This window comes from Marmota marmota, unplaced genomic scaffold (genome assembly GCF_001458135.2).
Source record: "Marmota marmota marmota unplaced genomic scaffold, marMar, whole genome shotgun sequence".
NCBI lineage: Eukaryota > Metazoa > Chordata > Mammalia > Rodentia > Sciuridae > Marmota > Marmota marmota.
Window position 1 is genome coordinate 36,113,145 of NW_025999990.1, and position 18,672 is coordinate 36,131,816.

The 18,672-nt window shown below is 34.3% G+C and overlaps 1 long non-coding RNA gene across 1 annotated transcript in view; it reads right to left on the bottom strand.

Annotated features, from left to right (window-relative positions):
- The window catches only part of LOC107139563, an 84,077-nt gene extending 68,455 nt beyond the window's left edge, over positions 1–15,622 (bottom strand). The window contains exons 1-2 of the long non-coding RNA XR_001503172.2: positions 15,240–15,622; positions 14,422–14,885 (exon numbers count right to left, since the gene is read on the bottom strand). This is a non-coding gene — a long non-coding RNA (uncharacterized LOC107139563). The remainder of the gene's footprint in view (positions 1–14,421; positions 14,886–15,239) is intronic.
- Between the last annotated feature and the right edge of the window lie 3,050 nt (positions 15,623–18,672).

Genomic DNA, 18,672 nt, shown 5'->3' on the forward strand with positions numbered 1-18,672 from the left:
TACTATTATTTTAAAAACTGCAAATTAGAGCTGTGTCTTTCACATCATAATATGTTTTCATACTCCTCTACTAACCCCTCCTGTGCACTAATGTGATTTAATCCTTCACCAGGACTTTCAACCCACCACACTTACTTAATTCATCTATTATTTGTATGTTCTCTTATGTTTACATTCCAAATAAACTGTCATTAAAAAATAAACTTTATATGTATCCTGTTGTTACTAAAAGCTTCTTTAATTATTTGAATCCACCTGTGTCACTCAACATTGGTTCATTTGGAGGAAATTAAGTATTCCTTACTGGCCACTTGAATCACACAATTCTAGAACAAGAATGCTGTAGTTGTAACCATTTGCAAATTTATGATACCAATGTTGACTCCTAACTAAATTCTTTTGGAGACTTACACTTAATGTCATGCCACAATAATCATTTCTTCAAAAAAATTGAAATGTAAATCCAGGCATGGTGGTGAATGCATGTAACCCCAGCAACTTGGGAGGCTAAGACATGAGGATCAAGAGGTTGAGGCCAGCCTTGGGAACTTAACACCAAGACTCTGTCTCAAAATAAAAATAAATAAATAAATAAATAGGACCAGTGATATATATCAATGGTGAAATTCCCCTTGGTTTAATATCAGTACAGAAAAAAAAAAAAAAAAAACAAATTGGAATGAAATTCCCAAGATATCTGGGGGAACCTCCAATATTAAGTGATAATACATTGGTTTAAAAGCTGTAAATATATGGTTGAAAAATTTCCTACCTTCTGGTTTTTAGTACATTTTTATAGCATCAAGAAAACATGCATTTATCCAATCACCTTTCATTCTTCAACTGTTTCCTGAGTGACTTACCATATATTAGTTGCTCTAATAAACTTGAGATATATTGGGGATAAGAACATACAAATATAACTGCCTTCACAAGTCTATATTCTAGAAAATAGAAATGAACAGTATATTTAAGCATAATAAATAAACAAATTATTTTGAATACTAAAATGTATTAAAATCCACAGAAAAAGGGAGCAATGGTGCAGGGTAATGTGACTCAGGAGTGCAGAGGGTGCAGTGGAAGCTAATTATAATTTAAAAACTAGTTATCATTAAAGGCCTCATGGAGAAAGTAACATTTAAGCAAAACTAGAAGGAGACAGGGGTTCAGTCATGCAGATATCTGACTAAGGACAATTCTAGGCAGAGAGAACATCTCAAAGGGGCCTTAATGTCAGAGTTTCCCTCATGGGCTCAAAGAACAGTGTAGAGTCCAGTGTTTAGCACACAAATTAACAAAAATGAAACAAAGAAAGAAGAACAAAAGGGGGAAAAAGGATCAGTAGCTGATGGTTCAGAGAAGAAAAATTGATCAGATTTTGTAAAATTATATTGGCAGCCTTTGTTATATTACATGGCATAGATTGTCATTTTGAAAATAATGACAGTCCTAATACTCTAGCAGCCATGCAGGTGGATGGACATGAGGACTTTTGCTCAAAAGTGAGTGACTTCAGTGGTGCCCAGAGGCTCAGGAGGCTGAGGCAGAAGGATCACATGCTCAAACCCAGCCTCAGGCAACTTAGAAGCCCTAAGCAATTTAAATAAAATATAAAATATATTTTTAAAAAAGTTTGTTGAAGTGGCTTTGTGGTTATATGCCCCTGAGTTCAATCCCTGGTACCAAAAAAAAAGAAAAATGAAAAAAGAAAAAAATAGTCCCAAATTGGGTGACTTGTTATTCTAGTGACTGCTGTTTTATGGTTCCGTCTATCATTGGATTTCTCTTTTTTTCTCTCTTATAATTCTTTTTCTTCTCTGAAGGGCTATACACTTTGTTTCTACAACTACATATCATTATTCTTCTTTATGATTTAATGTCATATTGTGTAAAATTATTTGAGAAAAACTGATTCAATCAGTCATCATTTGATGTGGCATATGCCTATTGGACAGATCTCATAAGTCAGTGGATTTCTGCAAGTTCAGCTGATCAATGTTACTTGTAGTCAAGGTCCTGATCTTTAAGATGTCCAGTGTCCCAGAGCTTCAAATTGAATAGAAAAGACCACTTTTGAACAGTCTTCTGAGAACAAATCTGAGAATGTGGCCATTACTTGGAGTTCCACAAACTCTTTTTTGTCATAAACAATTAAATCACTTTTGATATATTATCCTCTGAAATAATTTGCTACTTGTGCCTGCTACTCCTGACAATATACACCTTTTATTTTCTCCAGTTACCTTAGAAATGTGTCTATGAAACCTGCCTCAGTTTGAATGTAACCTTTGGGGTTTTAGAGGACTGTCTTATTGATCACATAGATCCTCTTCCACAATTTTAACACAGGAGGCCCTGCTTTTTCCGTTGAGTGACATTCTTCTTGTGATGACTGAGGACAGAATTTCTGATTTCCTCTGTCAACTTTTCCCACTCAGTATTCTAAATTCACTCCTAGGATTTCTTTGTTCATGGACACATGGGGAAAATGGACTCTTCTCCAAGACAAAATCTTCACCATGAACTTTTTACTCAATCTTCCATTCTTCACAAGGGACCATCTTATTCATATGGTCACTACCTTTTCTTTGCCCCAGTTTTCTTTCTTCCTTCCTCCCTTCTTTCTTTCTTTCTGTTTTCCTTTCTTTCTTTTCTTAAATCACCTACCAGTTCCTATCTACTCACAAACCCAGACCACTGGATTCAGATGTCTCTATAACTAGTGTCTTTGTATTATTGCTGGATTTTTTTCCCTTCAAGGATTGGATGTTGATTGATGTTAGGGACAAAAAAAAAGTAACTTTAGCTATGATATGGTATATTTTGTGGAAATTTCTGTTTTAGTTTTTTTTTTCATAATGCACTGTCTGAACATTAATTGGCACTCATTTTATAGGTTGTTAAATATCTTGCTCAGGTCACATTGCAAATAGTAGCTGTTTTATAGTATTTCCTCCCACACTAAAAGTGGATAGTAAAAATGATCATTTTAAGAAAATGCCTTTGGTTACTCCTCAGTATATTGTAGATGATTATCATGATAGGAGACCAATGTCAGTGGTCTTGTTCCTATCTTTCATCTTAGTTACTTTTGAACAATAAGGAAGGAACAATATAATAATAAAATTATTCTGCTGAACAGTTTTGACTATGGCAAAGGATTAATGTTGATATATTATTATTACTTATTATTGTTCTCATTAATATTATCACTGCAAGCAATAATAAATGCTATCTCAAAATCTATATTGTTAATAATATTCTTTTCTTTATTAGTGTTTTTCTAATGTATTGAAAACTCCTTATAAACTCTAAGGGAGTCAACTTCATAGTGTTTACAAAGTAAACTTTCTACTAAGTAAAAGGGTTTCACCACTGAGTCTTAATATTTAATATCTCATTCTTTTACAACACACTTACAGTCCTAGTTCTTTTAGTGTTTCAGATTAATTGCAGTGACCACAATTTTCCCTTCCAAGATAATGAGTTTTCTCCAAGTCTTGGCCATATGCCCTTTGTTTTAATCTAAGACTAAGAGAATATTTAAACATTTTCTATTAGTTACCCCAATCTTCCCAGTACAGCTCTAATACTATACATACAAGATTACATTCATAGCAAATGATGGTATACATCATTAGTTTCTGCTGATAAATCCAGGTTAAATCTTAACAATTTGGCTGGATGTTCTGGTTATCTACTGTTACCTAATACTGGAAAAACAACTCACCTAAAACTTATAGAATAAAATAAACATCTGTTATGCTCATGAACTCTGGGTGTCAGAAATTTGGACTCAGTCGATTTGGGATGATTTGTCTTTATTCTACTGTGTATGGGGTCTCATTTGGAAGATTCCATGTTTGGCTCCACTAGTCATCTGGAAACCCATTCACTCACATGTTCAGTGGAAGAGGAAAGGAATTAAAATATCATTTAGTTAGTACTTTTTTCTAAATTTAGGCGGGGGGCTTTATGTTAATCATGTTGTTTGTTGCTTAAAATATGAGATTCAACTTAAATTTACAGATTGAAGTTGAATTTCATATTTGAGAAATTTCAAAGGATTGCCTCCTATTTCCAAGGTCACTTCTATGAAATGGTGGACACAGTTTTAGCTCTTTCTAGTTCAACTGCTCTCCCAGTCTCTAGGGGCAACTTACCTCATGAATTGTATGTTTAGCTTTTCTCAATACAGTTTTCTTCCTTCATGTTCTCTCTCACGCCCATCTTCAGTCTATTCTCTTTAGTGCTCCTACTTGTAGAGCCCATAGAATTTCCATTATAAAACTTATATTATTTTCAATTGCTTCTTTAAAGATTTTTATCCACCAGGTTATGGACACATTGAAGGTAGAGATCATATCTTGTTAATCTATCAAAAAGTCTGGTAAGGGGTTATTGCTCAATCATATCTGTTGAATAATTTTTAGAAGGAATATAATATTGTTGATTCTTTTTAACATATAACATCTAAAAATTCTTGGCCATTCTGCTTTCAAATGCCTGTCTTCATACAGTTTTTGTACTAATTTGGTAATGTAAACATATTTTGTGGAAATGTTAGCAATGATATGCATAATGTCTTTTGAATTTGAAGTGTTAATCAAAACTGAACATAAGCGTTTTTGATAGCGTCAAAATGTAAGCAAAAGGCTTTGAATTTAAGTTTGTTTAAAATATTGGGAGCAAACTTGTAAATATTATGACTATATTGGGAATGCCTTTTGAAAAAAAATACTATATTTATTTTAACTCACATTTAAAGTAAACAATGATATCCTTCTGTGGGAAAACTAGTTTTTGTCATTAATGCCATTTATACATTGGCTCAACAATAGTATGCAATATTCTGTATTTCACTACCAAGTTTATTTTATTCTCTTTAATTTGAATGTATCTGCTATTTCATAGATTAAAAAAAAAATTCTACTTTGAGCACTTTTCAGTGCTCAAAGTAGAATTTTTTTTTAAAACCACTAAGCTTATAAGTCATATAAAGAAACTGTAAAGAGTATGATAATATAGAACCAGAAATTCAGATGGGTCCAATTTTGCACTAAAGAAATGTCCCTAATGTTTTAAAAGATGTAGTACATGCCATAAAAGTTTAGCCTACTAAATTATTTTATGAAATTACCTAATTATCATAATACAATCTTGTATCCTCTTAAAACCTCAAAATTATCAAATGTGTGGCATAAAAATCTCAGAGGAACATAGTCAGACATTCTCTCACAATTGTACAATGTTCTTACGTCATGAGGCACAATCAAGATCAAAGCCCCTTCCACTGACATGGACATATGTTTCCACAAATTTAGACATAGAAACCACTGACAGGCTAGTTCAGAACACTGCTATTTTCTGATTTCCACTGACCCATGTCTTGTTTGGCTGCACAGGTTTCTGAAGATTGTACAAGTTTAAACTTTTGCCAAAACACCACCAAAAATAAATAAATAAATAAATAAATAAATAAGAATAGGCTCTGATAGTAACTACCCAGTATTGGCTTTTGTGACTAGATTCTGGGAATCATAAAAAAATTAAAAAAAAGAAAGAAAGAAAAAGAAAACCAAATGGGGTCAGTTCCCAGCTGGAATTAAAATTGCAGCCAATTCAAGGTAGAGTGTGGTGTTTTCCCAGACTCAAAGTCTGACCAGGTTGAATAATTATGCAATCCATTCATTAGTCCTTGGATCAAAAGGATATTGCCAAATCTTATCACTGCTGTAAAGAAATCATGTGCAAATTATTCCTTACAGGTTTTCATCTGCTGATACACAGAAAGCTTGAAATATAAAGTACTCAGATAAATTGAGTGGAACTAGTCCAAGCATAGTTTAAGTGACACTTATAGTAAAGAGGGGGGAGTGGAGTGGAAAATAAAATTTTTGAGGATAACATGATATGTTTAAATCTATGTTTTGTTTTTTTTCACTGTCAAAAAAGCATAAATGAACCAATAAGAAATTCAACACAACAGGTCATAACTATACAATCTATTATTGAGTGATAATTACATACATTACACAGGAAAAGTATGTGTTTTTCTTTAAGTGATTGAGAATTACAAAATTCCATAAATTAACCAAGTAATATTGATATTAAGGGAAATGATAAAATGGCAAAGCTATTTCATTTTTTTTAAATAGTTTTGTCATTTTATAAGTAACTAGAGACTTAATACTTTATTCAAGTTATATTTTATCTGATGATAATTCCAATTCTTGGAAAGGCCTTTATTTGCAACTAGTAGAAATTGGAATGCTTGTAAATATATACCCAAATGATTTGCTATTATTCCTTCTCTCCTATAGTTGATGACTTCTCTTTCCCTACTCCTATCTAATGCCTATTAATTTTATTTTATTTTTTGAAACACTGATTCCCTCTGACAATTCATGAGACCCTACTCTTCATCATTTTTAATTTTGCAGTCTTCCATCAGTCTGCTACTTGTGAAGACTATTAGACTAATAACGACTTTGGTATCAGCTTCATAGACAAAGTTATTTTATTTGTGTGCACTGTATGGATGTGTGTGTTGGTGGCCATAAAATTGTTTTAGCCTTTCATCACAGAATGGGTGAATGGAGGAATATCCTTCAGATTAATAGAAGATATTTGTTTCTTTTTAAAACAGCCTCATTGTCACAACAGCAATAACTCATTATTAATAAAAAATACCTTGTCCAAAACTGCCAGCCATTAGTCCTATAACTCTCCGAAGACAAATTCATAAACCTCTTGATCAGATATTTATATAACCATTTAGCTTTTTTGTTTTAAGGAAATTATATGCATGCTATTTTGTACCCTTTGAAAACTTAGTCTAGGAAGAATCCATTAGCTTCATCACACACAGAAGTTTGTGTCTAGAAAAAAATAGGATTTCTTTGAAGTAGAAAAGTAAAGTTCTAATAAGTCCAATCTAATAGCTATGTACTATTTTCTTCTAGTCTTGCCCAAGAGAAGGAAATAACATTCATATAGTGAATTACTGGTTTTAGGCTGTCACTGCTCCTTGGGTTGCTGATCTACATACTGACACCATGAAAAGAACATTGGAATTATAATAAGGACACACAACGTGTTTTCTAGTCCTTACCTAGCTACTAAAATAATCAGCAAACCCCAATTTATAAAATCATTACTATGTAATAGGCACAGTTCTAAGCAATTTACATATGTTACAGGAGGACATTTAAAAGCATTCATTTGTAATAATACCATTCCAATCATTAAAGCATTGAGTTATACTTTGGAATGTCCAAAAATATTCCCTTTTTCCACCTACCCCCAAATGAGATGATTAAGTATTGATCTCATCATGGGAAGAGAAATCTTGAACTATGCAGTCTCAGGATATTATTCAAAATATTGCTCACAAAATACAAAGATCAAGAGTCATTTTAACTTTTTTTGTACCACCCTTGTATTGTCCATCTTTATGGTCAGACAATGGACACCTCACACATAAGCTCATATTAGCACACAAATTAGGAAGAGGAGAAGACACCATAGGGATGCCAAGTTGGCCTTTTTTAAAAAAATCAGGAAAATAATAGGTTACATTCAAATGTCATTGATCTGATTTCCACTTATATCTTATTGGTCATATTTGAAACATAAGCCAGTTCTAGGCACAAGAGAATCCATACAAATAATAGATTTTAATTAAGAAAATGGATAACCTGAATTTCACTGAACTTTTATTATAATAAAGAAGTATACAATGAATATTGTATAAGAAATTAATACAGCATGGTATATTATAGAAATGAAAAATGCAAATAGAAAACTTGAATTTTAGCTTTAAAGCCAAATTATGAGACAGGAAAAAAATAATTTGGGTTCCAACAGTGCATATGTGTGTGTGTGTGTGTGTGAGAGAGAGAGAGAGAGAGAGAGAGAGAGAGGGAGAGAGAGAGAGAATGTATGTGCATGTGCAAACTTTTAGAATAGATAAAAAGATTTCCTGAAATGAGGAATAGAAAAGAGGAGAATTACATGATTGAAAAACTTTAAGCATCAGAGAATTATTATCTTTCACCAACACAAAGGAGCTTTTTATAAGTCACTAGCAAACCCACATAGTAAGAAGCTATCAATATCCCTGCTACCTACTGAGAGACAATGTGTTGTCAAAGACTAACCAATTGTCTGCATTATCAAATAGGATTGTCATATTGGGGGACCTGAAAATTTTTCAGATCTCTATTATGCCAATTCCATAGGAGTTACTCTCCATTAATATTTTAGGGCATACAGATCCAGATGGGTGAGTCTATGAAGAGAAGACCCCAACATATGGTGAGTGTGGAATTAGATTAAATCAGCTTGATGATCCCCTTGAGCACACCACTCTTTCATGCAGGCTTTTTCTTATTTAATTCTCACAACCTATAAAAGCAACACTATTTGGGGGATTATTACATCAGTAAAGGAAGTAAAGCCTGAGAATTATAAAACTAACCTTGTCAAAGTCAAAGACCTGAGCATTCAGAGTGAAGGTTAGCAACCACAATTTACTCTTACATCTAAACATGAAGCTACACATGCAAACTCTTCTATAAATGTGGTTGAAACAGAGGATTTCAAAAAACTTCTTCTAATTCCACCAAAGTGTTATGTTCACAATATCTTAGGTTGAATGGTACAGTTCTGCATGGAAAAGAGACCACGGACACTGATAATAAGGAACAAAGATATTTGACTAACCCCTAAATAGAGATTTTCACCAATGCCCTTCTACATGCAATAAGTATAATTGCAATGACAAGATCCACAATCACTTGAGAAATTTCTGCAAAATTATAATTACTCTGTCATTTTAAAACACAGTAATATGGAACTGAATTGTTATGTAGAATTTGTGGTCAAAAATAACATTCTCTTCCATATTGTATATTCTTGAATTCTTTTACAAATGGAAACAGCAGGAGAAATAATTTACTATCATTTTCTGGGTCTTGGTTGAGGATTAGGATAAAGACTATTGGCATTTTCTTTGGTACTGACGTGGAAATTGATCTTTCCTCAAATTCAATGTCACTATAAGAGCTGGGGTATACTTCAATGGAAGAGAATTTACCCCTCCAAGTCCAAGGTCTTGCATTCAATCCCAATTCAAAAAAAATTGAAGTTGCTCATAAATATGGGAGTACACAACTTTTTTGATCCCCTTTTATCATTTTTCACATATCTTTAAATCCTTAGTAAGTAACTAATTATTCAAAATACTTGAAAACACAGCCTCCAAACCAAGTATTTTTTTTTTTTAGATATAACAATCAGAAGAGTTTATTGACATTGGAAATTTTAAAACATTTAGTGATATTCTAAGTCACAGATATTACAGTTGTTCAGTTTAGTACAATAAAAAAAGTCAATAAGTGAGTATTTTGCCCTTGACTTCTTTATTAAGCTAACAAACCAACAAGCATAAATGCTGATCTATTCATGGAACACTGTCTGCACTCAAGCAGCTAAGGGTAAAAACTGAGTTTGTAAGGCTTTTTTTCTTCTTCTTTATTTTCATAGAGGTCATTCAAAATCTACAAAGATTGTTTACAACAGAGAACCTTGTTGCAATTGAAATAAATGATCTTAGTATGACAAGGTAAAAACTGTTCATTTACGTTATATATTTCAATCAGTTTAAGTTCAGCACTGGAGTTTTTCTTGAAAAATATTTGACATTCCTTCTTATATAAAATATGTGACATTAAAAGCAAGGTTTTTTTCAGGAATCTATTTTTCAAGCAAAGACAGCCTACTACCTAAAAAGATGACATAAAATTCAGTGACAAAAGACTTTTCCATGTTCTCTTCCTAACTAAAATGCAGTGAGATTTTGGTACAGCCATGAGCAATCTTTTGACTACATTGATCCATCAAGAATTCTGGAACCAGTTAACTTAATTTCCCAAATCTGTAGATTAACACAAAATTATTGAAAATATGAACTAAAAAAATAGAGAAATACAGTGGTATACCATTTGATCTACTAAACAAAATCAAGTTCCTGCTTCTCTCAAATGGTTTGGTACCAAGTAGGATACTGGCCTCATTGAAAACATAATGTTGAAATCAATGAATAATGAATCAATGAATTAACTCATAGAACCTTCACAATGACTAGAACAAGTAGGATATTATCACTATCTTCCTGTTATAAATGAGGAGATTGAGACTCACAGATCAAACAGCCTGAGCAGTAGGCTTTGAATTTGAATTGAGATAGTTTTCCTAATCATTACATTTTCTTCATGGTGCACTGGTTTGGGCAACCATGTTTAATTATATTTGATTATACTTTGAGCCCTTGAGTTTTCTTATTGAGACATAATAATTTAGAGTTTCAAGTGAAATAATACTTGAACATGAAAAATTTCATACACACTCTTAGGCAAACTATAAATTCATTCAAGTAGACTGTGTTCCCTCTCATTCATCCCCATAGTAACTTCTCTAAGTGGCTAGTGCCCTTATGCTTCCTTTTCACTTCTCAAAGGCACTTTTCTAAAGCACCCCACACCCAAATTCTCACACATCAAAAACCATAGCCTCCTGATAAATCCTAGCTCTCAGGGATGCCACCTTCACAAGAGAACAAGAGCTACAGCCAAATACCTGAGGGGCTGTGTAATGGAGTTTAAGTCAGGTGATGTTTTAGTTATATTTTGCTATAACAAAGCAACTGAGGCTAAATAATATATAAATAAAAAGTTTTATTTTTTCCTTCATAGTTTTGAAAGTTGATGATTCAAGATTCAGTGGCCCCCAATTGGCCTCTGTTGATACCTCCATTGACTGTATCACATCATGGAAGATGGCATCATGATGGGAATGCTTTCCAGAGGGAAAGATCATAAGGTAAACCAGAAACACAGAGAGTGGGAAGAAGCCAGTCTTGCTTTTTTGTAACAATTCTCTTAAAAGATCCAGGAAAAGATCCAAGGGATCCAGGAAAACTACATTCAAATTCTTTGAAAGACAGTATCCTTAAGATCAGTACCTTGTACCAGGCTCTGTCTCTTAAAGCCTCACCATCTTCCAACACTGCCACTCTGGGAACCAAGTATGCAGCACAGGAATATTTGGGGACACCCTCAATAGCATAGAGTCAGATATATTCGACATGGTCCTGAATTAAGGGGTGTAACATTAAAGTGGTAGAAATTACTAAAACTATATTTGAGCTCAAAACAAAAATAAATGTCTAAGCCAGGGCTGACAGCAGGTGATGGGCTGATATACTCTGTCACTGAGGGCATTCAAACTGGCTTGATGTCCACTTGGCAGGTATATTGTAGAAATAACTCAGGAATTCAAAGGGAGCCTAGATTAGATGACCTTTGCAACCCCTCCAAACATTGAATATCCCTTCTTAGTAGCAAAATAATTATTTTTTTCCATTGTACATTTTTTTTTCACTTATGCTTGATGCTTACAAACAACACAAGAATTGTGAACTTTCTAAGTTGGAAGAAAAATAAAATTAAATCTCTAGGAAAAAGAAAAGAAACTAAAATCTTAACACTTTACAATGTTCAACATGGGAACAGTTCAGTGCTGGCCTTTGCCACTTATGTTGGTTTATTTATGTCCTGGTACTGTTATCATTATGGTAAGTTTTCAAACTATGGTGCCTTAAATACTAGTTGATACCTTACCACATTTTATTTTTAAAACTGTGTTCCTTTTCTTGCTAAGAATGTGATATGAGAAAAATAGGCTACAGTAGACTGTCCCAACACAACATGGGTTTGTTCTATACCAATAAAGTTAAAGAAGAAGAAATGGGAGGAGGAACAATCAATATCATTTCTTTTATTTCACTTATGGAATTTTTGAAAAAAAATTTTAGTTGTATGTGAACACAATACCTTTATTTTGTTTATTTATTTTTACACAGTGCTGAGAATTGAACCCAGGGCCTCACATGTGATAGGCAAACACTCTACAACTGAACTAAAACCACAGTCCCTTATATGAATTTCTTTACAAGAGTATTTAGTCCCAAATATCAAAGAAACAGGAGTGAAAAGTAAAATAAATTTGACTTAATTCGTGCCCACCCAATTATTACCATTATATTTTTAACTTGTTTTTATTGAGAACTTATATTTGGAAAACTTTTTCTTTAGTGGGTAAGGTGACTTTTATACATCTTTGCTGAATCATACACAAAATGACTCAGTTTTTCATTTATTAGTAATATTAAATGATTTTACTGATTGGATTTGTACTGACTGTCTTCATCTCTTTAGGCTGCCATAACAGAATACCATAGGCTGGATAACTTATAAACAGAAATTATTTCTCGGTGTTGGAGACTAAAAAGTCCTAGATCAAAGACTAGGTTTCCTGCCAGATGAGAATTCATTTCCTGGCCCATAGATGGCTGCCTTCACTATGTTCTTAGTTGGTGGAATGGGAAAGGGGTTTTCTGGGGCTAGTTTTATGTGGGCACTAAACCTATTCATGAGAACTCTGCCCTCATGTCATAATCACCGCCCAGAGGTCCTTTCTCTTCCTAACTCCATTTTAGGATTTGGGTTTTAACACATGAATTTCAAGGGGATACATTCAGTCTACAGCACAACCAAATTAGAGGCAAGAAAAACAAATTATCTAGCTATTTTAAAATGCCTTCCTTACTAGTAAATATTTCACAAAATATAAATTTTACATAAATTGGGTGTGGTGGTAAACACCTGTAATCCCAGTAACTCGGGAGGCTGAGACAGGGGGATTGTAAATTCAAGGCCAGTCTCAGCAACTTAGTGAAGCCCTGTCTCAAAATAAAAAATAAATTTAAAAGGGAGCTGAAGATATAGCTGGGTAGTAGAACACTCCTGGGTTCAATCCCTAATACAAAAACAGAAAACTACCTAAAGGTAGCTAAAGTTTTGGAGAAAGGTTTTATTGTCCAGAAATACATTGTTAATATAAATGTATAGATTCTCTTTGAGATGATACGGCAGAAAATGGGGTCTGTTATCACTTGGATATGAAGTGTCCCCTAGAAGTTCATGTATAAGACAATGAAAGAAGGTTTAGAGGTAAAATGATTGGGTTATGAAAGCCTTAGTGGATTAATCCCCTAATAGGGTTAACTAACTAGTAACTGAAGGCCAGTAGAGTGTGGCTAGAAGAGGTTGGTTTGGGGAAGTATCTTTGGGATATATATTTTGTCCCTGGCAAGTGATATCTTTCTCTCTCTCTCTCTCTCTCTCTCTCTCTCTCTCTCTCTCTCTCTCCTGGCCATGTCTTGAGTTGCTTCCCTCCACCACACTCTTCTGCCATGATGTTCAGCTTCACCTCAAGCCCTAAAGAATACAACCATCTGTCTATGGACTGATACTTCTGAAACCATGAGCCTTCAAATAAACTTTTCTTCCTTTGATTGCTCCTGTTAGATTTTTTAGTCACAGCAATGAAAAAGCTGATTAAAACAGGATCTCTTGACCACCTCTTCTACTTTTGTGAGTCTCAGTTCCCACATATTTTCATAAAGAAGACTTCTCAAACCTTCCTCAGAATTCCAGATGAGATTATGTCTCCACCTTATGCTTCGGCAACACCTTATATTTCTCATTTCCTGTCATCAATTATGTTTTGGAATCCTTTCTTCCCTGCCAGCCATAAAAGCTGAGAACACAGTTTTCTTGCTCATTGCTCATCTCCTCCTGTACAGTCTTCCCTTGGTATCTGGGTATCTGAGTGAGCCAAAGACTTCAGGGATACCAAATCCATGGACACTCAAGTCTGTAAGATGGAGTAGTTTTTGCATCTAACCTACGTACATCCTCTCATAAACTTTAAATCATCTCTTGATTACTCTTAATTCCTAATACGATGTGATTCTATTAATTAATATAATTGCAATTATAACATTGTGTTCTTATACTGTATTGTTTGTACAATAATGTCAAGGAAAAGTCAATCCATGCTCAGTAGAGATTTTTTTTTCCTTTTTCGTATTACAGTATTTGAAGTCCACAGTTGGTTAAATTTGAGGATGTGGAACCCACAGATGCAAAGGGCCTGCAAGAGTACACACTTGAAGTGACCTGGTGAATGGATGCCTGGTCGAGACAAGTTTCTGTATCATGGGGATGCAGAGAAAGGCACTCTGTATTTAAATTGAAGACTGTGTAAGTCTTGGAATTTTGTTCATAATGAAGGAAGCTAAAAGCTATGTCTCTAAGCACAGGTCACTTTGGACACTCTTCCACTGGTAGGAAAAAATAAAACTATTTTCCAGGAAAAAAATTAATGCCCTGTGTCATAAATATTATCATGCTACTTAAAGAATGTGTTGATAAAACTTTCTATAATCAGAATGCCTGCCTCATGACATCAAATCTCAGAAAATGCATTTTGATTTTTTTTTCTACTTACCATCTTTTATGCCACCCTTTTCAGTGACAGAAGGATATTTCTTTCTAAGTTCATGGGAGAGCTTCCAGCAATCTCAGTCCAGTGTTTGCATATTTTCAGAGGAAACATGTTGTTCTCCATGAACTTGGCAAAAACTTCAATAACTTTCAAATAGTACTTTGGAGAAAGAAATATGTAGAAGCTTTCTCTTCCAATGAGCATTACAAAGAAACTAACGAGCTTTTCTTAGGTTCAAAACATTAATGAACTTTGGAGCAAACACAAAAACATTCATGAGCACCTTTCCCTGAATCCTGTCAATATAAAGTCATTTCTGGCATTCCTCTCTTACATTTCATCAGGGTTTCCCAATGCTAAATGTTCTAAAGGACAATGGCAGTTTCTGGGCTTCATTTTCATAGCATTCAAACAACATCATCTCGAAAAGTGACCTTTCCTCTTGCACAATTGCCACATCTTTTAATCTGCAAACAGAGAATTCAATGATTCAGCAAAAGCACATTGAATACTTTTTATGAACCAGTTACTCTGCTAAATCTTGAATTTAAAAAAAAAAAGGAAGAAGGCAAGGTCATTCCTATCTCACAGAAAAAGACATATAAATCTATAATTGCAGTGCAATAAGATAAATGTCACGATCAAGGCATGGGTGGCATTTAAGGACTGGCAGCAGTATGAAGGAAAAAGAGATGTCATTACAAAAAGTCTTGTCAGTTTCCCACCTCCAGAATTACCTCTGAAATGATGTGGCTTTTTTATAAGGGAGGAGTTGTTTGTCTTATTAATAAACATTTCAGGTACATTCAAAAGATCCATACCTCTCCTCTCCAGCACTCAGTTTTCTGGAGAGTTTTGCTTGCTTTCCTTTGTGGTCTTGGGGATTGAACCCAGGGTTTCACAGATGCTTTGTAAGTGCTTCAGTACTGAGTGTACTCCTAGTTCCAGGATTTTGAAGCTTTAATCCCACCTGGGCAACTTTAGCCAGAGCACTATATTGACTGAGCTCTTGTTCCTTGATTTTGCCTGCCCACCAAGCAGGAATGCTGAGATCCAGAGGTAGGATGACTCTTCTCCCTTCTTTGGATTAAATTTGGTGGTCTGGTCCATGCTAAGCTATGTTAGCTTTGCTCTATTTTAGTTCTTCTTTTTAGGTCAAATGCAACCTAAAAAAATCCAGAACTGTTACTTTGAACAGATTCCTTTGAAATTGTTCCTTTATGTGCTTTCCCTAGCCTCTAAGCATTGGCTTTGTACCAAGACCTATCTTCTCTTTCCATGTATAATGATTTACTTTGTTGAACATCTGCCATGATTTCTGATTTGTAAACTCTGCAAGACATTGAGCCTCTCTGATTATTGCACACACTCCTCAGAACACACCAGATTTGGAGGTTTTGGAGGAAGCATTTCCAGTTTCAGGAAGCATCATGTTCACACTCAAGCATCAAAACATAATTATGAGCAAAAAACTGTAATTATGGCTGCCTTAAAATCAGACATGGTAACCAGAAGTGTGTATGGACAAATTATTTTATAATAATAATAACAACAATAATAATAATAATTCCAATCGAATGAATGTAGTCATGAGGCTAAAATGAGATCTACCATGCCATATTATTCTCTTTATTTCATTTGAACGCATAAAAGACCATATACTGCTAAGACAGCATCATGATGTTTTAACTATTTTTTTAAATTTTCCCTTTATTTTGTGATCCAGAATTCCCCTATTTAGTGGTTTCATGCTTACATATTAATTTCAGTACATTTTAAATTATAATTAAACTTTTACTTATTTTAGATAAAAAGTAATCTAACCCCAAAGCAAAAACCTTTGCTTTTCCATTTTGATGAACACTTTACTTGAGGATGTGGTAAGAATGGGAAATCTGACCACTATTTTTCTTTGTATATTTCTGACCTATTTGTCCTGAGTTTCATATCTTGACCCTCTTCTCGCTACACTCCCATGCCAACCAACTCCCAACCTCTTTTTGGTTTCCCAAATTGCCCAGAATAAAATTTATCCTAACAAGTCTTCCCAGCAGTAAGTAGCAATCCACTCTGTGTTTTCTTTCTTTCTATTGTATCTGATTTATTTATTAAATCAACCACCATGAATTTGGTAGCTGCTACATGTTAGGTACTATTCAGGTGCTAAGAACTAACAGCTCCAGCCCTCCCGGAACACATAGTTTAATGGAAGGAGGAGACAGCAAACAAATGAACAAAATCACTGAACAACAGCAGGTCTGATAAGTGCTAGAAGCAACAACAACCAGCAATTGGTTAGTGGGGTAGATTATGTGACAGAGTGTGAGAGCTTATCATAATGCATTCCTCTTTAGTAGATAAATTTTTAACTTCACATGTAATCATAAACTGACTTATCATTCAGTTAACTCAATACTCTTGAACCTGAGCTACATTCCCTTCTTAGTACAAGACTAGCTTAAATCTAAAACAGTGTAGGCTGTAGTAAAAATACGTCTACATTTTATACTCACTCAAATGTTTCATTATGAAAAAGATGTCTATGAGCAAGTTATTAATTTAAAATAGTGCAATTCAATTACTTCATGCTATGGGAAGAAATTTGGAATTTTAAAAAAATGGTATTTTATAAAATTTAACAAAAACTTAAATTCATCCAGCTTTCTGTTAATTTATTTAAGATGTGGGGGAATGCAATGTTCAAAGTCTTAAAATCCTAATTAATCATTTTGAAGTTTATTGATTGATTGATTGATTGATTGATGCCAGGGATTGAATCCAGGGCATCTAACCACTAAGCCACATCCCTAGTCCTTTTTTAAAATATTTGTTTTAGAGACAGAGTCTAAGTTGTTTAGGGACTTGCTAAACTGCTGAGGCTGGCTTTGAACTAGCGATCCTCCTGCCTCTACTTCCTGACCCTCTGAGATTACAGGCCTGTGTCACTACCCCTGGCTGCATTGAATTCTTACAAGAATTAAACCAAGCCTGATAATTTGTTTTGTTGTTGTTGTTTTGTTTGTTTATTTTGTTTTGTTTTGGGAGTGGGTATTGAACCTGGAGGCACTTTACCTTTGACCCACATCCCCCAGTCTTTTTCATTTTTTATTTTGAGACAGAATCTCACTAAATTGCTGAGGGTTTCACTAAGTTGCTGAGGCTTGTCTCAAACTGGTTAACCTCCTGCCTCAGCTTCTCTGTTTGCAGAGATTACACACTTGTGCCCCCACTCCTGAATCAAGCCTGATAAATTTTTGATATACTTAACTATGATAATAGAAGTCCTATAACATTTGCAAACAATGTTACAAAGATTCACCTATATTTTACTACCTGATATAAGTTCAATTTAACAATTGGCCTTTATGTTTCCTGATTGGCTGGTTGATCTATTTTCCAGAGGTTAAAGCAAAGAATGCCATTCTGATTTTATTATAAAAAGATTTGCCCTTCTGAACATACCTAGCACCTACATTTTGGTATCTAATTTCCATTCCTCACTGAAAGGAATCAGAAATTCTTAAAACTGAAACAAGAGAAAACCCAAAAAAAGTCTCTAGCTTCATTTGCTTTTAGTTACTTGCTTACAGTGGACTTTAAAAATCATTCATTTTGTAAGTTCCACAGATGCACAATTTATTGTTGGTCTCCCACTGGCTTTGCTGTAAATAACAACTCTAATGTTTGGGTCATAATCATATTGGTTGCCTGGGTTACTTGCAGGGATTTGAAGGCCACTGTTGTTGAAGCCTTTGACTTTTAACTTGGGCCTGCACAAGTGTCCAACAGGAGATCATTGTGTCAGGAGACTGAAAACTCCAACCATGCTAATACTCCAATCATGCTAATACTGCTCTTTTCTGAACATGTATCCCATGAAGAGCCATAAAGTTGATCATGCATGCAGAGACCACTAGCTAATTCACCTTCAATATCCTGCCCCCCTCCACACACACACACACACACACACACACACACACCTTAAATCACTCTACTTTTTTATCACATAAATATCACTAAACTCTGCCCTCAGAGATGTGTATTTGAGAATTGGGTCTCTGCCTCCAAGTGTGGCCACTTTTTCTTTTTTGCAAAACTTGTCTTTGAGATTGGCATATCCCACAGTGAACAAAATGGGCCTGGTTTGGTAATAAATTGATTGATTTTATGACAAAGATACAGGGAAGGTATATAGGTCAGAAAATAATAAATTATGCTAAAATTTATATACAAAGAAAAGGCAAAAGAACACAG